The sequence below is a fragment of the Apium graveolens genome, unplaced genomic scaffold, assembly GCF_009905375.1.
Source record: "Apium graveolens cultivar Ventura unplaced genomic scaffold, ASM990537v1 ctg5677, whole genome shotgun sequence".
In the NCBI taxonomy this organism is placed as follows: domain Eukaryota; kingdom Viridiplantae; phylum Streptophyta; class Magnoliopsida; order Apiales; family Apiaceae; genus Apium; species Apium graveolens.
Genome location: NW_027419053.1, coordinates 62,520 through 82,873, shown reverse-complemented (window position 1 = coordinate 82,873; position 20,354 = coordinate 62,520). Strand labels below are relative to the sequence as shown.

At 36.4% G+C, this 20,354-nt stretch overlaps 1 non-coding gene across 1 annotated transcript; it reads left to right on the top strand.

Moving 5' to 3' along the window:
• The first annotated feature begins 10,913 nt into the window (after nucleotides 1–10,913).
• LOC141702779 (small nucleolar RNA R71) lies at nucleotides 10,914–11,020 on the top strand. Its single transcript, XR_012567259.1, has one exon. It is a non-coding gene; the product is annotated as a small nucleolar RNA R71 (small nucleolar RNA).
• Nucleotides 11,021–20,354: the final 9,334 nt, after the last annotated feature.

Below are 20,354 nucleotides of genomic sequence, written 5' to 3'. Positions count from 1 at the left end.
CTATTATAATGCCTAAATGGTGTTACAATAGGCCCAAAAAGTGTAACATTAGGTCTATTGTAACACCAAGGGGCGTTACGTATACGAGTATTACAATAGACACCTTAATGTAACACTTCACTGATCTATTCTAATAGAGAAAAGAACGTTACAATAGGCAACTATTATAACACTAAAAGGTTCTAATATAACGCAAAATGAGTGATACATTAAGTTCGATCAAGATTGCAAATATGGACCCCACATGGATCCACAACCTATTGTTACAGTCTGTTTTATCTATTGTAACACCAATATTTTGTAATTAAGCAACACTAGCATATGTAATATAACACTATATGTAAACATATATTACACTATAATAGTCCAATGTAACAGTTATTTTTAAATTTTTTCAAATATATACTATATTTAAAGAACAATCCCACATTCAATAAAATATCAAATTTACATACATGAGTCTCAATTTTTCGAACCAAACTATTAAATGACAGTCTCAATTCTCAAAACCATACCACTACATAAGAGTCTCATCTCTAACGCCAACAACTACAACATAAGATCAAGTTATCCTTGGATAGGAAAAAACTACTCTTCGACTATCCTTGGAAATGAAATTATACAAAATAACCAGGCAGAGAAGCACTTTTTGCCCTTCTACACTTTTCTGATCTGGATACAAAATAACCAGGCAGAGAGCTACTTGTTCTCCCTCATTCACCATTCCCTTCTCCTGTACACAAGTCATACCAAATTGTAGTATCAATACAAAATGCATTTTTGACTTAGACAGGGGAAATGAGGATTTTGTAATAGATGCTATCCACTCGAATTAAATTAAAATATACTAAAAAACAAGTAAGAATCACACACAAAACTTATTTAATTTGGAAGAGGATACCTACTTGGCAAGTCCTTCCTCCAACCTGTATTGCTCCTCAATAGACCAGTCTACAGCTAGCCTGCTTCGTGCTTGAGGCCTGGCATTGAATCAACAAGAAGAGAATTAGAAGTACTTGTAGCTTGAGGCACTCTTAATCCACTATTATTACTTGAACATCCTAAAATAATAATCCCCTCGAAACATGGCAAATAAAGAATTAAAACAAATCAATATCTAATACCTCGTGAGTTTAAGTCCAATGACAAGCGTTTTTCCACTTCTTTTGTGATCTATAACCTTAACATTGCCAAAAGAAACAACAACCTTAAGCATTTATAAAGAATAAACAATATACCATACTAGAGCATCTAAGGTGAAGTTGGTCCAGTGGACAACAAATTTGAATACCTGTATTCATAATGCCATTAAAATTTGTTGGTCAACAAATTGATACCATAAACGAAAATGTCAACTCGCAGATTTAAATATCAACTAACCTGGATATAAGTTGTAAGTATAATTTAAGAAACTTATCGGAGCAAGTTATGACAAGAACATCTTCACTCCAACAGGTTCTCAGGCAAGTCAAAAGGGAAACACTTTGATTTAAATCTAACTCATGAGATTTCCCTTGGTCAGAAGAATTATGAACAGGGACAAGACTGCCCAACATCAGCGCATAATCTAATATTCCCGTTATTTCCTGAAACCTGAGGATATCAAGGTCATCTACCTTGGTCATTCAACTATATTTATTTGACAACCTCTCAGAGCTCACATGTCTAATAATAAATTAACTATACAAGGTATGCATTATGCACCTATATCTAGTTAACAAACCTACAAAATAATATGATAGGATTACCAATAACAGAAGATGATAGTGTTGATGCATATGAAGAAGAATGAATGAGTCCATACTGTCAGTTTAGCATAAAGAAACTTATACAAGTAAACATGTTACATACCCATATATAAATGACGCTGAACCCTAGTTGAATTAGAAGAAAACCAACATTGATGCATCAACCAGTCATACTCCATCTAACTATGCATCAAGTACCTCAAAGAGAAATGCACCCCAATATTCCACTGCTTCATAAATTCAACAAAGGCAACCTCATCTTGAAATTTAGTAATAACATATTTGGACGGACAATAGCCTTGCATGACAAAAAACAAGTTACAACCAAATCAATTAAATATAATCTACCAAATTACAAAATAGTATACAAGTACCAGACTAAAAAGATAATATATATATATATACACACATATAGCCACCACATTTTTCCAAACCTTCTAATTTTGCCAAAAATTCAAGGCTCGATTTGTAATTTTTTAGGAACTCTGCAGGTCTTCCAGGAGAAAAGGCCCCTGGCTTTACTTTTTGAATCTCCGTGAGAACCTCTTTAAGAATTGAATTAGCTAAAAAGTTGAATACATGGAGACATAAATATGCTGCACATATTCCAAATCATACAATGAAATAAAAGTTCCTCTCTTGCAAGGGCAATTAAGTTAAAAAATATTAATAATAGAAAGACGTTCCAATGTTAATTAAATGGTCACACTTCTACATGAAAATGATACATATGGAACTTGGAATGTACAGTTCAAGACATTTTACATTGGAGTCTAGGGTAAGACTAGGGTAGGGAGACTTGATGGATAAGTCTCATACTTAGATGGTAAGTAGGAGTCTCCTACATGGTGGATTCTGGATTTTGGATTCTTCTTAAGAGGAGTTCATTTCCATATCAGATACGATGTTAGTGTCATCATGGGTCTTATTCTCAGGCCTGCTCGGCGGGCTTATCACGTAGCTAATTTTGGGTTGTGGGCTAAGTGGGTCGTGGCCGTTACAGTTTACTTGGATTTTCAAAACTCATATTGGGTTGTGACCGTGACGACCTACTTCGGGTCGTGACTTTACGGGTTTGACCAGTCAACTTTAGGATATAATTAATTCAGCATTAATTATGTCTATACGGATTACTTTTCATCTATATCATTCCCCCCCAACTTCTGGGAAATTTTTTTGAGTTTTGGTAGAAGTTATAATGGTCTAATCGTGACTCGGAGGTAGTTTCGTCCCTTCTTGGGTTCGGTCATATTATGAAGTGTGGAGCGACCTATACATTCACAGTTACTTATTCATTTTCAAGCGATATTTTGATGGGTTTCGAGGCATAAAATGCAGCGGATAAACGTAATTAAAACAAAAAAAAATTTGAAACCCTAAAACAGGATCCATGTATAATTGTGGGCAGATTATGGAGATAACGAATCATACCTTTCAAGAGCCTGACTTTCACGAACTCAGCAGAGATCCTAGCTATCACGCTTTGTGTCTACCTCTCGGAGAAACACCTCTATGGTATCCACACGAGCACTTCCAAGAACGTCTCATGAACTTGAGTACGGAATGGATGTACTAGCCTCCTTCTTGACGATCCGAATTTCCTCTGCCGCTCTATGCTGCTAGAATTTTCTCCAAAAATGTACTAGCCTCTTTAACCTATCATTATTTATTTATAATGGCTGATTAAAAGGCCCATAACAGCAAAGCCCAACCCTAGTAGGTATAGGATTAAATAATAAAAATGAATTTCTATTATTTAATTAATAACCAAGTCATACTTAATTATTATGGGCAAAAACATTCCCTTTAATTCGAATTTATATTATCTCAATTAAGTCTTACTTAATTATAATAAAATTTAAATAATCATCAATTAATTAAAATCCATAATTTAAATTAACTATTCCATTAAGTGCTCTATTTGTGCGACCCTATAGGCTATTATTTAATTGGAAATAATTTTATTCTCTAATAAAATTATAAATAATGAGCGGTATCTAGTAATACATCATTGTTACCCAATTAAACAATAATTGAATCGTGATTAGATAAAACGTTTCGTGATCAATGTTTTTCGTGTAATATAATCCCTTTAACCATACATATTATAGATTAAACTCGAGGCATATATTTAGTCATCCTCTTTAACATTTAATCCGGGTTTACTTGATCCATGAGTAGACTATCAAGACAAATCATTATTTGAGCATGGCCATGCTTTTTATAATCTCACTAAATCAAGAGGCCAATAATATCTCTCCTAATTATAGGAGGGTTAAATCCTTTATCTATCATTCATATTTCTCATACAATTCATGATATACCCGATGTCCACTTTTATCATCACCCGATCAAAAGTAACTTTTAATGTAGTCAAAGTATATTAATCCTCGTATAGAAATATAATGATTTCAAGTCAAAGGATCGTTACACTATTATCACTGTGAGTCTTTTTTATGACTTTATTAAACATGAATAATCTCACTGTGGGTCTGTCCAGTACCATGTACTCTCATATGTACCTATGTATTGACTTTAGTATCCCCATACTTATAACCAATGATATGTGGTTATCTTGTCAAACAACATACTAGTCTATCTATGTATTATTATTGTCCTATATAATAATACTCGACTAGGGACCTTTAAGAATACGATATATTATATAATTTCAAGTTCAAGTCATGTACTTAAACTATACAATGTGTATCATGATTCGAAGGACATTTATTATGCTAACAAAATATCGCAGTAATTAAGGTCATAATAAATATATTTATTGAATGATCAACTGACATAAAGATTTAAAAGAATAATGTATTGCCTCTAAGGCATCTACACTAACATATTTCATTTTTAGGCCTTTACAAAGCTAATAGAATAGTGTTTAATGTTAAATCACCCTAATCGGTGCTATTCATCGAGCGTTGATAACTTTTTAACCTTCGTCAAGGTTAATTATAAGGTGGAAGCCACTAACAGACCATAATCAGGGCTAATTGGCCTTAAATGCGACTAATCGACCCTATTCATGGCTAATATCAGGCTAACAGCTACTAACCAGGCTTAATATAGCCTAGTTTTCAACTAAAGTATGTTAATTAGCCTTAATCACGGCTAAGTATTGAGCGTAAGTTACTAATTATCCTTAATATAATCTAATTATAAGCTATATTATGCTAATTTTCCTTAATCAAGGCTAAATGGCCCTAGCCGGGATAATTTTTGTCTAATTTTCATTAATCGGCCCCAATTAAGGCTAATTAGTAAATCTGACAATTTCAATTTTTTTTTGCAAAAAATCAAAAAACATTCCATCGTCGTCTAGGCGACAGTGGCCGAGGGACTCCCCTGAAGGCCACTCGGCCAGGGGTTGGCCACCATGCCCCCTTGGCTAAAACATTTTCTCCCCTTTTAATTTCGTTGCCATCTAGGCGATGGTGGCCGAGGGATTCCCCTGGAGGCCACTCGCCCAGAGCCACTCGACCAAGGGGGTGGCCATCATTCCTCCCTTAGCTGAAAATCCCCCCTTTTCCCGTCGCCATCTAGGCGACGGTGGCCGAGGGGGGTGTGATTGTGACCTCCTTGACTGATTTTTTAAAAAATCCTTATCAATTTGTTGGATGGTCATCTCCTACTCAGTCGGGGCTCCTCTGGAGCCACCTACAACGGCTGAAAAGTCTTCAAATGTAATCTTACTCTTCCGAGTCCACTCTTCCGGGAGCGCTCGGGGTGGAAACCACAGTTAAAAAGCCTTCAAATGTAATCTTACTATTCTGAGTCCACTCTTCCGAGAGCGTTCGGGGTAGGGCTGCACTTAGGCTGGGTTGGGTCAGTTTAGCCCTTTTAGCGACCCAACCCATTTAATACAGTTTTCAAAAATATCAACTCGTTAAACTAAAAAAAATTATGAAACCCAACCCTATTAACTGTGTGATGGGTTGGGTTGGGTTGGGTTAATCGGGTTACTCTAGTCAACATACATACAAAAAATACCGGACAACTTAATTTAATAAAATTATCATGTGTTTGTAGTCAACAAAAGAGATCAACTTTTTATCTGTGACATAAAGGAATTCTCAGACATTAATCTTTACCTGGATAAGCTAGATGAAGTGAGAGCAATTGATGCCCACAGCAGACTTCCAGAAAGATTGGTGTTCAGGTACAGGGGAGGAAAGGAAATTACATGGCCTCTTCATAAGATTCTCAATGAAGGCTAAACTATCTTAGTTAAAGTATTCTCTGCAATCAAGAAAAAATTTGTGTTCACCAAGGTGGCCAAAACAGAGATACCTAACAAAATTCAACAAATACAAATAAGCTGGAGAGACCCAAGTGCACTACCGAAAATCTTAACTATTCCTTACACTGGAAATAAAGTGCACTTGAGGCGATATTGGTTGATGGAGCTCAAGGATAAAAGAAATACTAGAAGATTTTTCAGACTAGAAGACCAGCTAAAAATATCAAGCAATGAGACTCTCAAGGAAATGCAGGAGATGCTGGATCTATCTAATGAAGATAAATATGAGTTCAACAGACAACTCCAACACCAGATAGAAGAGAACAATGAGAAGCTGGGAAAGAAGACTAGACACCCAAGGAAAAAGAATTAATTTGCTCAGTCTAGAGGAGCACCTTGAACAAGGCTTGTGAGATTTCTGTGAACTTTCTTCTATCAACTTTCAATAAAGTTTGCAGCACTTATCATTTTTTACCTACTATTGGATGATCATTTTATATAAGGTGTTTTGTTATCATCAAGTCCTCCTAAATTTATGCCTACAATTCTAGTAGACATAAATTGGGGGAGATTGTTAGGAATATGTTGTAGCCTTGATGATATTTCACCAAAATACCTTAGTAGATTTAATTAAGTGTGTTTGTAACTTTCAATGGATAATCTTACTTTATCATCTGTTGAAAGAGTAGCTTATGCTTAAATAAGTTCTCGTAACACATTCCTATATACTGAAATGTCTTAGAGAATTAGAGGTTGTTAGATATTTTAAGTCATGTTGACTACTAGAATGATATATAAAATAGGTTGGCTAATTTTAAATATTAAATGCCTTGTAATTTTGCATAAATGAAATGGTGTCAACTTCTATGGAAATACCATCAACGGATAATCTGCAAAGCTCTCAACGGATGACACAAGGCACCTTCAACGGATGATCCATAACAAACTCAATGGATAATGTTGAAGTCTTAAGGAACATCAGATTCAAATAGCAGTTGAAAGCGACTTGACAGTCACATGGGTTGATTGTATATAAAAGGAATGTGGCAGCCTATAACTAGGTTTATGAGAACAAAGATGCATTTCAATTTCCATGCTTACTTGAAGAAATACAAAGATGCTGGATAGAGAGATGAAGAAACATATGATTAGACTTAGACATCTTGTTTTATATGTTTGTCTTTTTCATATGTAACTTGGTGATATATAACCCAAGAGTATTAAATAGATTATAATTTTTGATTGAACTGAGAAATAGAAAAAGCTACACCTGTTAGGAATTTCTCTGTTCTTTCTTTGAAAACTTTACTTGTAAGTAGCTGTGTGCATTCTTGCATCACATAGTTCTCAATCAATATATATATATATATATCTGGTGGAAAAGATCAATCCACCAGAAGGTTTTTAAATCCTTGTATTTAATAACTTTGTGTCTTGAATACATATATATTTTACTTCTGCACACTTGCATATTCAAACACAGATATATTTTGGTAAAGAGTTTTCTTAATTTCCAAAAGAAACTAAGAATTACATTCAACCCCCTTCTGTAATTCTATTGTTTGATTATTTGGGAATAACAATGCTTATTACAATTAATCATCAATTATCTTCCAAATGGATGATTCAATATAGTAGATTAAATAACTCATAATTGTAATACAAAGAAACCAGTACAAACAGGTTAGATTGCCGGACTTGGTTCAGTTTCAGCGGGTTAGACAACCCATGAGCAGCCCTAGTTCGGGGTGACTACCACGGCTGAAAAGCCTTCCAATGTAATCTTACTTTTCCGAGTCCACTCTTCCGAGAGCAATGGGGGTGACTATCATGGCTGAAAAGCCTTCAAATGTAATCTTACTCTTCCGAGAGCGTTCGGGGTGACTACCATGGCTGAAAAGCCTTCAAATGTAATCTTACTCTTCCGAGAGCACTCAGGGTGACTACTGTTAGGGCTAGAATTCGCGCTAATATTCACGCAAGTATACGCGATCACAAGTAATATAGAATAAATTATTGATATATGCAACAGTAGTATGGCTATTATCCAATGCTAAGATGAATAAAAATTTGAGGTCGTTTATAACTACAATTAACTAAGAGATTGTACTACAGAATATAAACTAAGAGATTAAAGAGAGTTGAATAATATATGACACAAACATGGGATTCTAACTTTATTAAATACTTCATTCAATAGCCTTTTTATTCTTTACCTTAGCATGTAATGGTGATGACACTAATCAGATAACACGAAACTGATAAACGCCAACTTTCGTATGAATACCATACTATCAGACATCCACAAAAGAGATAAAAGCTGAATAGATACCAATTATATTGAGACCCTATATGTCTATAGAATTTGACAACATAATGGATTAATGCACAATTTATCTATCATGATTACATAGGGCAAGGAAGATGGTTAAAATTACCTACAAATCATGTATATCACATACACGAACCTATGCTAGCATGGCAAGTTCTAAACCCTTAAATTCACTTTCGCTTCATTAAAGATTATAAGTTCGCGACGCTCATAAGATGAATAAGCACAACCAATACTAGGTTATCATACAATCACCACACACTAAGGCATCGAAATGAATTAACTAAAGAAATCCATAAATAAATCCGTTAGAACCCCACGATAGCGATTAGCCCAAAATCGGACTCATCATCAATGTGGGTTCCGATGAATGCATGGTATAATAAACATAGTCCTTATAACTGAATAAATATTAAAACCAAGTATGAAACAAAAGTATAGGTTCATGAATAAGAAAACTAGCATCCAAAGTTACAACTTAAAACAAAGAATCACAAGTATGAACTAGATCTTCTTCGCCTTGGTTGAATTATGCGCTACGGTCTTCTTATGCCTTCTCCTTAAGCTCTGGTACATCTTCTTGTGAAAAATGAACATAAGTTATGTATATATAGCATCCCATGTAGAGTAGAAGTCCAACGGATCAAAATTCCAGAAGAAACAGGATTTAATTTTCCCGACCTAGCGCGGCCGCGCGCTTCACCAGCGTGGGCGTGCTGACATTCTGCTCTTTGGGCGTGGCCGTGCGCTATCACAGCGCGGGCGCGCCGTCTCTCTAGAGAAATTTCTAACTTCTTTCTTTTCTTGTTGATTTGAGCTGGTCTTTTCACGAGCTTTTATTCTAGACACCATTCTAACACCATATTAGCATCCAAACAATGCCAATTCACCTGTATTCCTGATAAATGCCTGAAATGCAAAAACACTACAAAAACACGTTAAAAACACCAACAACTCGAATACAAAACACCAATTTAAAGCTTTACGGAGCGTTAGGTTAGTAGATCCCAGACTATAAAAAGCCTTAGGTCACTAGGCACAAAGTCCCCTAAGAACTTAATAACTCGAGTATTAAGGTTCGGCCATGGTGATCTCACTCTTCTGCACATCTATCAAGGTTCAGCCAGTAGTCAAGAAAGGTCTTCCCAAGATTATGGGAATCTTCTTATCCTCCTCGAAATCAAGAATTACAAAATCAGCAGGAAAGATGAGTTTATCCACCTTGACCAAGACATCCTCCACAATGCCACGTGGATATGTAATAGAACGATCAGCCAGCTACAAAGTCATATAAGTAGGCTTTGGATCAGGTAAGTCCAACTTCTTGAAGATTGACAAAGGCATCAGATTGATGCTAGCTCCCAAATCACATAAGAATTTGTCAAATGACACTTTTCCAATGGTGTAAGGAATAGTAAAGCTTCCAGGATCTTTAAGCTTTGGAATTAACTTCCCTTGCAGCACAGCACTGCATTCCTCCGTGAGAGCAACTGTCTCTAAGACATCAAGCTTCACCTTCCGAGAAAGTATACCTTTCATATTCTTCGCATAACTAGGCATTTGTTCAAGAGCTTCAGTGAAAGGTATGTTGATATGAAGTTTCTTGAACACCTCCAGAAACTTCTCAAACTGCTTATCCAGCTTTTTCTTCTGCAGCCTCTTAGGAAAGGGAGGTGGAGGATAGATCTGCTTCTCCCCTGTATTACCCTCAGGAGGAGTGTGTCCAACAGTAGTCTTCCATGGTTCCACTTCATCTTCCTTCTGCATTTCTTCCTCAGCCACAGCTTCCTCATCCGAATCTTGAGAGTGTTTGGGATTTGCAACCTTCCCAGACCTTAATGTAATTGCATTTACCTGCTCCTTAGCTTCCCTCTTTCCTGGTACTTCAGTGTCACTAGGAAGTGTACCAGGTTGATGATTTAACAAGGCATTGGCAATTTTTGCAATTTGATTTTCCAAGGTCTTGATAGAAACCGCTTGGTTCTTGTGGATGAGCCTCAACTCTTCCAATTCAGATTTTTCATTAGACTGTTGCAGCTGGAGTTGATGCCTTGGTGCATATTACGGTTGCTGAAAACCAAGAGGGTTGTACTGCTTTGCTGGATACTGCTGATAAGGCTGCTGAATCGCATTCTGAGTATTGCTCCAGCTAAAGTTAGGATGATTGCGGTTGTTAGAATGATAAGTGGCTGGCACAGGTTGCTGCGACCTCTGAAAGTTGCTCACGAGCTGAGTTGATTCACTAGAAATAGCACACTGCTATGTCTCATGGGCACCAGCACAAAGCTCACAGACACTAGTGATTTGATTAACTTCATAATTAGCCAAAGAATCCACCTTCATCGTTAAAGCCTTAAGCTGAGCAGCTATAGCAGTAGCTGCATCCAACTCCAGAATTTCTGCTGCCTTGCCCCGAGATAGTCTCTGAGTAGGATTCCGGTACTCATTAACAGCCATCAGTTCAATCAATTCATAAGCTTCATCGTTGCTTTTAGCCCACAAGGCTCCTCATGATGCTGCATCAAGCATGGGTCTAGAAGTAGCACCCAAACCATTATAGAAATAGTTAATGATCATCCAGTCAGGCATCCCATGATGAGGACACTTCCTAAGCATCTCCTAATATCGATCCCAAGCCTCACATAAAGACTCTCCAGATTGCTGAGCAAATTGAGTAAGTGTGTTTCTGATTGCAGCAGTCTGCGCCATAGGAAAGAATTTAGTTAAGAACTTTTGAGCAAGATCCTCCCATTTGGTGATAGATCCTGGTGGTAGAGAATGTAACCAGCACTTTGATTTATCCCGCAGAGAGAATGGGAAAAGCCTCAACTTAATAGCATCTTCAGAAACTCCATTGAACTTGAAAGTGGCACAGATCTCGATGAAATCTCTGATATGCATGTTGGGGTCTTCTATCGGAGAACCCCCAAACTGAACTGAGTTATGTATCATCTGAATCGTGCTCGACTTGATCTCAAAGGTATTAGCCGAGATGGCTAGTCGAACAATGTTAGACTGAATATCATTGATCTTCGGTTGAGAGTAGTCTATCAAAGCCTTTGGATTTGCTTCTGGTTCTCTCATTGCAATAAGAACTTCTTCATCTTTCTCAACTAAGATCTCTTCTTCAACTTTCTCCTAAACTACAACTTCTTCCTCAGCTTGATCCAGTGTTCTCTTACAAGACCGAGAACGCGTATGCATACACGCTCGCTAGATTACCTGAAACACGTCAAGGAAATAAGTAATTAACAATGTCCGAGTCACTGAACTCTAATGACCAATGATGACAAACACATAAACTAAAAATTAACACCGAAGACCCCGGAAGCGGCGCCAAAAACTTGTTAGGGCTAGAACACGCGCTAATATTCATGCAAGTATACGCGATCGCAAGTAATATAGAATAAATTCTAGTTCGTTCCCACAGGGACTGGTTAGGTTAATTATAATCAATATATCTATGCAACACTAGTATGGCTATTATTCAATGCTAAGACGAATAACAATTTGAGGTTTTTTATAACTACAATTAACTACGTAATTGTACTAAAGAATACAAACTAAAAGAGTAAAGAGAGATGAATAATATATGACACAAACATGGGATTCTAACTTCATTAAATACTTCATTCAATAGCCTTTTCGTTCTTTACCTTAGCATATAATGGTGATGACACTAATGAGATAACACGAAACTGATAAACGCCAACTTTCGTTGTATGAATACCATACTACCAGACATTCACACAAGAGATAGAAGCTGAATAGACACCAATTATATTGAGACCCTATATGTGTATAGAATTTGACAACATAACGGCTTAATGCACAAGTTATCTATCGTGATTATATAGGGAAATTAAGATGGTTAAAATTACCTACGAATCATGCATATCACATACACGAACCTATGTTAGCATGGCAAGTTCTAAACCGTTAAATTCACTTTCGCTTCATTAAAGATTAACACACTATCTTATAAGTTCGCGACGCTCATAAGACGAATAAGCACAACCAATACTAGGTTATCATACAATCACCACACACTAAGGCATCGAAACAAATTAACTAAAGAAATCCATAAATAAATCCGTTAGAACTCCATGATAACGATTAGCCCATAATCGGACTCATAATCAACGTGGGTTCCGATGAAAGCATGGTATAATAAACGTAGTCTTTATAACTGAATAAATATTAAAACCAAGTACGAAATAAGAGTATGGGTTCATGGATAAGAATACTAGCATCAGAAGTTACAACTTAAAACAAAGAATCACAAGCATGAACTATATCTTCTTCACCTTGGTTGAATTGTGCGCTACGGTCTTCTTACGCCTTCTTCTTAAACTCTGGTACGTCTTCTTGTGTAAAACGAACATAAGTTATGTATATATAGCAGCCCATGCATAGTAGAAGTCCAACGGATCAAAATTCCAGAAGAAACAGGATTTAATTTTCCCGACCTAGCGCAGCAGCGCGCTTCACCTGCGTGGGCGCGCTGACATTCTGCTCTTTGGGCGCGGGCGCGCCGTCTCTCTGGAGAAATTTCTGACTTCTTTCTTTTCTTGCTGATTTGAGCTGGTCTTTTCACGGGCTTTATTCTAGACACCATCCCAACACCATATTAGCATCCAAACAATGCCAATTCACCTGTATTCCTGATAAATGCCTGAAATGCAAAAACACTACAAAAACACGTTAAAACACCAATAACTCGAGTAAAAAACACCAATTCAAAGCTTTACGGAGCGTTATAAAGTGTTATAAATGCCAACTGAGTTCCGGGTTGTAAAAACGCAAAAACGGTTGAAGTTGGACGATTCCCGGCTTTATAAAATAGTTTTATAATTACTCAAAAAATAATTATTAAATCTATGTATCCTTATAAAATCATATAACAATCCAAAAACTACCAGATAAATACCATAATTATCTATACTTTATTTTGGACATATTAAAAATCAAAATACTTACAAATTATCACATATAAACACCCAAATATAAATATCAATCAACAGATAATTCACCAAAATTCCCATAATAATTACATAATAATTATTTATTGATGAAAATAATTACACGATATTTTTCTGGATATTATAAAATAATTTCAATTTACCGATATCAATAAGATCGGCTTTCAAATAACTTTTGAAAATAATACATTTAAGTAAATATTTTCATAAATTAAAAAGGATCGATATAACCCTTAACAATTAGCACATTAACATTTAATAACACCAACTCGTTAAATAGGAATAAAATATCCACCATTTTATTCCTTCTAAATCATAAAATCACATATATATATTCAAATAATAATTCTAAAAATACGGGATATTACACTAAGGAGGCTCATGGTCGGCCTCAAGGCTTCATTCGTGAGTAGTCTGATCCGTTATGTGGAGAATGTTTTGTTCTCGTACTCGTGAGCACTCTGGCCTTCACGGAACTTACTCAGCTCAAAAGTTAATCTTGTTCTAACCTTTATAAGCTTTACTAATCATGGTGATTAGTGTAATAAATCCTCAGTTAAGACTAACGACTTGTGTATAGCCTCAGCCAGGATTTTCTGATCATTTTCTAGTGAACGTTCTGTTTTTTCATGAAACTTGTTCTCATTGGGCGCCTAATTTTTCAAGAATTATCAAGAAATTTCAGGGGAGTTCCACCAGAAAACCTTCAGAAAGGTCTGGATCAACCCTACAGGGGTTCCTGGTCGGCTATAAGTCCTTCATGTGGCCTGATCGGCCAATCCTGCTCTTGGTCGACAATAAGCCACCTTCATGGTGGTCCTGGTCGACCGGGGGGAGAACGTTCTTCGAACTTGCTGCAGTGAATGTCCTACTATTTTTTTGATGGGCGTTCTGTACTTTTTCTAGTGAATGCTCTGTACTTGTTCTCGTGAACATTCTACTCTTCACAAAACTTATTTCCCTCCTGAGGGTTTTAGTCGGCCTAACCCTTCCTTGTGGAGGACTAGGCGTCACAGACTCTTGGTAGGCCAGACTATCACCTTCGTGAGGGTCTTTTTCTTCATAAAACTTGTTCTATGAACATTTTGTTCTTCAAGAAACTTGTTTCCGTGGACGTTCTTGTCTTCACCAGGAGCATCCCTCGGCTCTAGTTCATGGTTTTCTTAGAACCTTCACTTCAGGGTCATCCCTATTAGTTCCAGATGTCTGTAGATGTTCTTAAGAGGACGTCCTTGTCGACCTAACCCTTCCATATGGAGGAGTCGGTTCCAAGAACTCTTGGTCGGCCTGGAGACCAAGCATTTGAGGCCCTGGTCGACCGGGACCTCAATGTCCAGAGCTTTTTGGCCCTCCGGGACCTTGTTTCGTGGAAGTTCTTGAACTTCAATCTTCTCAATATCAATTCGTGGATATAGATGGCCATAAGTGTTGGTTTAAGAGCTAAACTTTGCTACTACCATGATACTTTTACTAATCATTACATTTAGTGTAATCAGTCTTGGATTAAGACTTATACCTTAGACTTTCTTCTCTCTTTTTTGTTCGAGGAGTGCCTTGCCGGGTGGGGGCCTCATCTGAGGACCATTTAGACAGTCGAAGACCTTCATGGATGGCTACTCGGCCTCCTCTGGTTGGTAAAGGGGTCCATTCATGACCCCTCTGATCGGTCAGGGGGAAATATTTTTTGCTTTCTTGGATAACATGTCTCGGTCACGTTCGTGACGGGCCTCGAACATAAACTATAGTGTTCGTGATGGGTCTTCACAATTCAAAGAAAGCTTATTGAAGTTGGCCTTAGAGGCTTCTCTATTGAGGGTACCTATCTTCCTCCTAATTTACCCTTGGTTAAATTTGTTCTTATTAGGTGAACAGCTTCCTGAGGTGGAGATGTGCGGGACTCATGCCTTGTATAAGGTACATCCCTTCTTTTTATAACATTCAATACTTCAAATTTAAGGAGGATCCTGGCTGGCTTAAGGCCTCCCTTGGTGGTCGGTCGGTTGTAGCCCTTTCTGAGGGATGTCCAATCGGTCAAGGGCCTTCTTCGGAGGCTGATCGGCCTTATTAGGTAGGCTATAGTCTGTAGTGTAGACTTTAGTCGACCAAATGCATTTCATAAAGTTAGTTTTCTAATATCTTTTTCTTATTAGGCCTACGCCTACTTCGCAACTTCTTTCATTAAGAGTGCAAAATTGAGGAGTGAGCACATGGCCTTGAAGGCATTGATGAAGAAACTTGAGAGAAAGTTTCAGGATTGGTATTTTAGAGCTCTCTTAGTATTTATCAATAGTCAATAGACTTTTTTAAGATGATGGACACCCATGATGATAAGATGTGCTATGTTGACATGTCCATTGGCTCTATCATAGCTCTTACCCGTATGTGGTAAATTTGTGAGGCTTTCCTAGCCTTCGGGCTATTTCTGAGGTTGCCACTATTGGCTAATCATCTGATTTTGGACTATAGATTGTCCTTCAGTGTTTAGGCCTTACATGGCTTTGTTTACCGTGTGTGGCTTTTATTCAGCGGTTATCTATTTGCGGTCCTTCATAGACTTGAACATCTTCAGTGTGTAACCTAATTGTTTATTGTGACTTGATTTATTATCCTTCAGGATCTCCTGCATTTGTAGTTTGATTTCATATTCGTCTTTTATTTTCGGTACTTTGGTCCTTCGAAACTTTTATTCATTATATGCTCGTACACTAGTCCACATTATTCCTCCATCTACTACTAAATTCTAGTAACATGTCTTTCATGTCCTAAACATAATAAACCTTCAGGTTCGAAACGTGCCAGGTATGAGGCACTTTGTCACCACTTAGGGTTTTCAACTTGTAGGATCCTCGTCCTAATGTTTTATTGACCTTATACGTCCCTTCCCAGTTAGGGGTTAGCTTCCCTTTCTCTTCAACTCCTGATACCTTAATCTTTCTTAAGACCAAGTCTCCTTGCTAAAAGAACATTTTCTCTAACCCTTCTATTGTAATAGAGGGAGGCTCTTCGTTAATGCTCTATATTGCGGGCGTTGGTTTCATCTCTAACCTCGTCAATGAGATCGAGAGCGAGCCTCATGCCTTCTTCATTGATTTCTGGTTCATAAGCTTCGATCTTAGGTGATTCATGGGTGATTTTGAGGGGCACCACGTCCTCGGCTCTATAAGCCAGCATAAATGGGGTAGCTTCAGTAGTCACTTTGCAGGTGGTGCGATATGCCCATAGTATAGGAAGCAACTCATCTGCCCAAGTGGTACACGAGCGTCCAACCCTATTCTTAAGTCCATCAAGGATGATTCTATTTGCAACTTCCGCCTACCCGTTTGCTTGTAAGTGTGCAACCGAGGTAAAGCGAAGCTCTATGCTGTTATCATTGCAATACTCTCTGAATTTTACATTATCAAATTTTCATCTATTATCTGTGACAAGGATGCGGGGGATCCCAAATCAGCTTATCATATTCTCCCAGAATAACTGGGAAATTTGCATGGTGGTTATCTTGGTTAGTGCCTTAGCCTCAATCCACTTTGTGAAGTAGTTTATGGCTACCACAATGAACTTCCTCCGTCCCGATGCTACAAGAAATGGTCCAAGTATATATATTCCCCACATTGCAAAAGGGATGGGTGTGCTGATAGATGTAAGCCTCTCTGGGGGCTGTCGTACTATTGGAGCGTGCCTCTGGAACCTGTCACATTTCTTCACATAAGCCTTTGCATTGGCTAGTATAGTTGTCCAGTAGAATCCCTGTAATAACTCGAATTTTTGAGACTTTCTAAAATGTTTGATGAATAGTAACCCTGACAATTGGGGGAAACTTTTTAGCCCACACTATGTTATGCATGGGATATTTAATTTCTGAGTCGATAACGTGATTATACGTACCAAATAAGTATATGTAAATGCCATGAGTTTTCGAAGAAAACGAACTTTGTAAAACGACCGTATCTACGAACCATCAAGGAATACGAGAATCACAATACAATTACGAATCTAAAATCCTACAAATTAAAACTCAAGTACAAGGCTTCAAAGCGTAAAGGATGTATAAGAAATGATTTATCCCGCGAACCGCTTACGAAGATTTATTATGAAAATGAATAAGCGAACACGTAAGCCAATAAACAGAACGTATCAAGCCATGCAAACCATGCAAACTAACTAAGTAAGAAAGTAACCAAGGTTAGCAACCAAATAGTAACCTACCTAGTGAGCATAATAACCTAGCTAGCAAATAGTGTCATGAATAGTAATGGTGGTACTAAGCTAGCAATATAGCATGGAAAATAGCCTAGTTAGGAAGATATTGCAAGATTTGCAAATCCTAGGAACATATACTAAAAGATTGTATCACAATTACAAGAAGCAACCAAGGTAAGCAACAAAAACTCTTTCTTCTCTATCGTCTACATTCCATTCGGCAATTTCAAGAAAGAAGAAGAAATCAAAATTCAAAACTCAACTTCAAGTCATGAATAAATCCTCCAATTAATTCCTAAGCTTCCTAAATATCAAAATAAGTTAATATAAATTTTTTATATCATTTCATTAAGGTTTGGTTGGGTAAATAATTCCATGAAAGTGATGATGAATAGTGCCAAATAGTAACACTTCTTGATTTCTTAATTTTTATGGCATGATTTAGGATCCTTAAGCACAACGAAGCCTCCCTAAGATTCATCCATCAAGAAGAAAACATTCCAATCTTTTAATAAAGGTATAAATCCTTACTAAAACTTTGTTTAAGGTTTAAGTTTCAATAAGATTGCGGATCTTAGTCGTAAACTTAGTTTTGATGATTGATTTGTTATTTTCTTGATGTTTAGTTAGTTAGTTACTAAGGTTGATCTTGTGGCCTCAAAAACATGATTTTTTTGAGGAGTAAGTGTTAAGATGATGGTATGGTTATTGTTGGTAGTTGATTAATGATTTAGAGCAAAAACGAACCCGAGTCGCGAGCGTAACGTCGATAAAATGAGCGGAACATAACCATAAGTTTTCTAAAGAAGTACGGAATATATATACTGTGACTTCTTGAAAAGAAAGACTTGAAAATGATATATATTTTTGTAAGGATCATTTAGGCACTTGAATCGCTTGATTTCAATTTATGGTTCAAAAGTTAAGTCCGTTTTAGTGAACACAATTTACGCGATAAAAACTGCGAATTACGAACTTTAGAAATAGAAATGATTGACTTAAGAATATTCAAAAATTATGAAATTTTTACAGAGAGTAAGAAATAGAGTTTATTAACTGTCATAAAAATTTCAAGTTAAAATATGGATTTCCAATTTTGTAAAAATGTCGGAGCCGAGATCGCGCGAATAGAAACCCTTAAGGATCGCGAGCGGGCCGAGGGGCGAAATGTAAAAGACATTAAGAAATGTAAATAATTATGAAAAAAAAGTGAATATGGTAAGTACTTGTACTTATTTGAATAATGAGAGCAAAGTGAGTTGCGTAAATGAATAGTAAGTATCGTGTATGTACAAGTAACGATAAATGCGAATGGAATCTAACAGAACTATAATTGTTCATTATTATAGATTTTCGGATGGACCCTAGAGCAACCTCCAACTCAAAGCACCCAGGCAAGTTTATGAACCTGACTCCATATATTGTTGTGTTGTGGAAATTGTTTTATTGTCTTTCGTACAAATGTCATGTTTGCCATGATAGTAAAAGACGAGTTTTGCGTATCAATAACGATTGAATTTACGATTAGTATATCGTAGAATATTTTAACGGTACAATAAAGCATGATGCATAAATTATAAGACCGAGAGTCAGTCAGAGTTTACAAGTAAAAACTCGAGAACCATGCCGGTGATGTTTTGGACGATCAAAAGTCTATATTATTTTATTTCAAGGGACTCGATGCCCTTGCGAAGTGTTAAATACCTCGAATTTTATTTAAAATAATTTCCAAATATCGTATTCCCTCAACTTTATTTAATTACTTGAATAATGAATATTATTTCGGATATCCATTTAAATAGGAGAGGCATTCTCCAATGAGTATTTTACTTACCTTAAAATTTAATTATTACATATTTTTTAAGTCAGTTGAATTCTTAAAACATAAATTAGTTGAGGAATATTTTTTCAAATATTCTTTTAAAATATAATTATTCAAAATTTAATTATTTAGTAATTATTATTTAATTATTAAATATTTATTAAATGATTTAATATCATTTAAAAATCATTAAACAATTTTAAAATATTTTCTGAGTTTTAGAAAATTATACTAATACTTTCAGAGAATCCAAGAATATTATCTTGACAAACTTTAAATAATTTTACTATAATGTTAAAAGAAACTCCCCCTAATTTATTTATCTGTTGACAACGGTCAACCCACATTATCCTAGTACTTCCTTCGAAAATCCTCGGAAGTATATATATATATATATATATATATGAGATGAGTTGTACCTATCAACAAGCAAAATGCTTGGGGAACTTCGATATAGTTTGATGTTCCAAGTATATGATAGGATTCTTATAAGGACAAGGGAGGGGTAGAGATCCAGTACTTCGTATACTAGGGAGACTACTAGTATCGTAGGAGACAGTACCATGTGTACTCAAGGATCTATGAAGTGTGTGTATACCCAGAATGGGACACATAGCCCGTATGCGGAAAGGGTGATATCCAAGAGTAAGGAAGTCGTCCTTCTACATGTAGAAAATAATATTATATTATTGTATGTAATACCGTAACCCAAGCCTAGGTGTTGGGTTTATCATTAAGGTATTTGCAGACTAATAAGTCAATAAAGGAATTGTTTTAAAAGAAGGTGTGTTTCACCGAGAAAATCTATTTTAAACAAATATATATCATATACGGAAATCAGATATGAGTTTTGTATACAGTCTTTTCATAATTTACTTTATCATGCTGGGCATTATAGCTCACACTCGTTTTCTTAAAATGACTCAACACAGCAGTGAATCAAGATGCCTATCATGAAACTCATGGCCAGGAAACGAGTAGGAAACGGCCAGCTGTTCCGTAAAATGTTCGGTGCAGTATGTAATAA